We start from the raw sequence: 5,105 nt of genomic DNA, 5'->3' as shown, positions 1-5,105 counted from the left end.
GGGGGTGGGGTAAGACCTCTAGCTGCACTCACGCCTGGGACGCTGGAGTGATCTGTTCAGGTAAGAGACACACATTCCATCACAGAAACACTTACTCAATATACAGGGTCAGACAAACAGGACCACCTGCCCTCTGTAGCACTCCTCCAATGTGCAGCTCATCACACTGATTTATGTGTCATGCAAATGAAATCCCAGACACATATTCAATAATACATAAAAGCATCTTCATGGGCAAGACATTAAATATGACAGACTAGAGACATGCTCGGTTGGCAGGTGCTTCTGTAATTAAAACAATCAACACAGATTACTGTTATTTCTGCCATTGTCTTCATCTCTGACACTGCGTATTTAAGATTAATTTCCTTCCAATTTTTTTTTAAATTTTTTTTTTTGGAAAAATTTGTGATCCAGTTTACAAATGTGTTGCACTTTGTGTGGATGTATTACAGGTTTTGAGATACATTTGTAATCTATCAGTTTAGAAATCATTGGATTGTAGCTGTACTTAAAGGGTAAGTATCTTCAGGTTAAGTTTCTAGTCTTCCTTTGATTGACAGCCCCCTTCCCTTTGTATGATGGTTGCAATCATTCCGAGTCGATCTCTTTGCAATCAGGAAACTCAAATACTACGACAGTATAAATATGTGTGTAAACACCAGACTCTTTTGACTTTTCATCAGAATTATTATTTTCATCAGTAATTGTGTGACACTGTGAAGTGTCCCCTGTTTCACAATATCAGTGTAAACTATGAATGTATGTGTTGTGTGTTTGTGGTGATGGGCTGGCAGGGATTGGGTTACCTTTTCCTATCCTTGCATGGAAATTGTCTCCCTAGTCAGGGCTGGATTAATGCGTAGGCAAAGTAGAACTTTACTCCCTGACACTGGCACTGTTTCAACACAGTCATTTCTTTTCTTGTCAGTGTAGGCAGGGCAGTCTCACTTGTGTTGCGTGCAAAATCACCACCTCGCTTGATTTTGATGACGTTATAGATGATTTTGTGTCTTAAAAAGAAGAAAAGAAGCCACTTTAAAGTGTATTTGGTGCTGCGGTGCCGATGCGGGGACCAGAATAGTCCTGAACTGGAGTTATAAAACACATCTAGCAAGCCAGGCCATGTAAACAAAGCAACCACTTCTACAGTAAAGCACGTATCAGCAGTGCAGTGTTCGTATGCTGTTGTGTTTTTTACATTAGTATTCACTTGTTTTAGTAATTGTGTTCCCAAGTCTCTATGTTTGTGGGTGTGGTCTGTTTCCTGTCAGAATCCGTGTTTGCCTGGGAGAGGCGGGGACTCAGGATATCAAATTTGCTTTCAATATGTTTAATCGAAACCAAACTTTGTTGTGGACCTGTGTTTCAGTTTTGGAACTTGCACATGTTAAAAATTAGAAGTGTCACATTTTTAATGGGACGACAACGTGGATTAAAGATGTCTACAGTCCCTGGTTCACATTCGACCTGGTGTCTCTTTTTGTTCAATACATTAGGAAACGTGGTTATCAAGCTCCTCTACAGGATTAGAAGTAGGCTTCAGGGTTTATTTTTAAATGTATTTAGCACACTGTCTTCACTGGGACTGTTTCTGTCAGGTTCGCTGAGTCGTTCAGTTCAGAACATTGCGTGAAAGTTTTGTCAAAATGAATTCATCATAATGCAGCATAATTTACAGATTCTGATCAAAACCATGAATGCTATCCTAAAAAAAATTGTAAAATAATACTTGGTAAACCAGCCATGCGTTCAATAGCAGAGCGCTCTCTAGTGGCGCCCTGTAACCTATGGTAGCAGTTATTGGACGGTCTGTTAGGAGCGAGCCGTTTCACAATAGCAGCCAATACATTAAAACAGTATAATTGTAATTACCCCCCAAAAAATGTGTGTGAATGTTAGTTTTTAATAAAGGAAAACGACTGCTTTCATGAATATTCGTCTATTTCAGTGCAATGTAGTTTCTTCATTGTAATAAAGAAATACGTTTTTTTTACATTTACATTTTATTTCTGTTTCTTCATAAAAAAATAACGTTTTAATGAGAGTAAAAAAATACATTAACTTTGATTCGTGTACTAAGGGTTACTCTTAAAAGAATTCACGATTCAGTTCTCGTGTATCTTTTTATGGTAAACTGAGCATGCATGACTTAGAAACCCGGCTGTGTCAGCAGCCCAGAATTTGGGACGTTCTCTGAAAACCAAATCGGCTAAGAATTTAGGACGTTATAAAAGCAAATCGGCCCAGAATTTGGGACTTCCCCTTCCCCTGAAAACCAAATCGGCTAAGAATTTAGGACGTTCTCTGAAAACCAAATTGGCCCAGAACCACGAGAACGCGCAGTCTATATGTAAAACTGTGATTACATTACAGATAAACTAATGAATCCTGTAACAAGACTGTAATAACGGGCAGCATATATATTTGCAATTAAAATAAATCACGCAAATGATAGTAGCCGTCTAAAACTATACAGTGGGACGTAGCATAACCAACCGTCATATAACCGCCCTAATCAATTAACCGCCTTGCTAAATAAATAAATATTAAAAGTAGGCTGCGAGAGTAATGGCATTGGCAGCAAATGCAGCTTCCGCGATGGAAACAGAAAGAAAGCGTCATAGCAATCAGCCTTTTGGTGCGTTCCCCTTTAAGAGAGGCGGGCTGTGTGCGTGTGTCAGTCAGCTGGGTGTAGCAGTGACGTTTCAATACACCAGTCGAGAAAGCTTTCTTTTGTGCAATGTGTTTATATGATGGAGCGCACGCTTGCAGACATTGGCAGCGTGCTGTTGTAGCATTTAAATGCATTTGAATTAAACAAAGCAAGCTTCATAAACGCAAAGCTTACCGGACGTTTGTTTAAAATAGCCGAAGCAATATTCAACCGAGCTGCTTATCGGCTGTTGGCAATATCAAGAAAGAGTGCAAAATACCGTGACAGAGATATTAAGAAAGCAGAACCAGGGAGGCAGGGACTTCTAGAGTTAAGAAAGAGGCCATCAGTTGCAGGTCACTGTACATTTACCGTTTGTTTTGTTTTTAAAAATAATTTTAAAAAAAAAGCTTTGCGTGGAGATGGTTTATAGCAAGCCGCATAGCAACACTGTGTATTTGTAGCCTAATTAATCTCGTTTATGTTTGTTAACTTTTAAAGCAAAACATGTGCACATGTTTAAAGCAGTTGGCGTGTTGTTTTTGTTCACTAACCTATTTATGGATGTGTAAATGCTTTTTCTATAGATGATCGCAAACCCGACTTTTTCACATACCGCCTATACCCCAGTCCACAGGGGGTCGGATATGCGACGTTGTACTGTACTGAATATATAATGATTCCCCCAGCTATTTGTGGTCTTATGCTGCCATCTAGTGGAATAATAAGGGTATGTATTTAAAAATAAAAACACAGCTTCCAGATGATACATAACCTTATTACTCCACTAGATGGCAGCAAGTTTTACAAATGTGTGCGATTAATTGTTAGCTCTATTATAAATTATTTTATTTTTAACAGGTCTTGCAAGAGTCTTGTAAAGATCATGAAAGCATAAATGACAGTGCAGCTTAAGATAGCGTAGAGGACACTGCTGAATCAGAATAATTTCCTCCAGCAGGGTGTAGTGTAGGGGTAGAAAGATGTCAGATAGCAGTCCAAACACCGAAATAGAGATTGCCTTACAAAAGCGTTGGTAAGAGTACAATTTAACACGGTAGTAATACAGTAAAGGGACCTTCATAAAAACAAGATACCATCATATTTCACAATCGGGGCTCTTACTGAGTTACAGACATAAGTATTGGCACTCCCTGTCTGAACTCAAATAATGTACCTGCAATCTTTACTATTACTTGCTAGGATGCACGAGTGTTCAATAAACTTCAAAACATATCACTGTTAAATAAGTATAGTTTAATTAACAGTATGTATTAAACTAAATAAATTAGTGAATACCATTGTTTCAATTGAAGGACGCCAATACTTTCTTCTGCGACTGAAGACAGAAAGTCAAGTAATCTCGCTGTATACAAGGATACAAAAGGTAAGGCTACACGTCAAACTGACGTGGTTTGGATCGTATTGATTAGGATTTTCGGCGTTAAATAATGTTTCTTCTAAAGTCTCTTTAAAAATGTCATCTTCTTCACTCTCCGAGGTTTCAACATCCTTTTGTTTGCAAACACTTGCTAGCTCCCTGCGTAGCCATGCTGATTCTGTTCAGCTGGGTCCACACCTGAGTCGCTTATGTGGACGTCCCTGCAACTTGAACCAGCTGCTTGCAGTAGAGCCGGGCTCTACTTTCCAAACAACCGCCTGAGCGACTTCTGCAGACATCACGATCACGTGGCAATTCGAGAGCTCTGATTGGTTCTTATAATGCTGACTGAAGGGCTTGCATACCTGTCATGAAGCTGCTCCAATTTTAAAAATGTCGGCGGTAATATTAAACGGTTTCGTCCAGTTTTTAAGAAACATTGTTTTTTTTTTCTTTAGGGAGTATGGCATTTAAAATAACAACAGCTGAAAAAATAACAGCCAACTCTTCCTTGTTAATTACTGGACACATTACCACCTGACCAAAAAAACTGTCACCTCAGTTGTCAATAAATAAATAAAATAAATAAAATTCTAAACTTGTAGACACGGGAAAAAGAAAAAAAAAACGTGTCAACTCAGCTGTCAAAACCAAAAAAAAAAAAAAAAACTACTCTCAGTTATCATAAAAAAATTAAACTTGTAGACGCGGGAACCTTGGACACAGCATTGGGAGCAATTGGGTTGCGCAACTGACCGCTCAGGTGTGGACCCGGCTTGAAACTTCTCTTCCCCTGCGCACGTCATATAGCAACGGGAGGAGTTCCATAGCAACCACTGAAACAAACCAAAACGCCGATTTAAAACTTAAAATTAGACTGCTTTCCAGCAACTTTTGAGTAAAACGAAACATTCGAGTTTGTTTTGGCAGTGTCCCCCACCTGGGATCGAACCCACGACCCTCCTGTCAAGAGTCCAGCGCCCTAACCACTACTCCACACTGCTAGTTTAAAACAATGAGTCAGGGATACCTTTAAAACAGTAACTTATATATAGATATATATATATA

This window comes from Acipenser ruthenus, chromosome 38 (genome assembly GCF_902713425.1).
Source record: "Acipenser ruthenus chromosome 38, fAciRut3.2 maternal haplotype, whole genome shotgun sequence".
NCBI lineage: Eukaryota > Metazoa > Chordata > Actinopteri > Acipenseriformes > Acipenseridae > Acipenser > Acipenser ruthenus.
The sequence above is the reverse complement of the archived record's forward strand: the minus strand, read 5'-3'. Positions refer to the sequence as shown.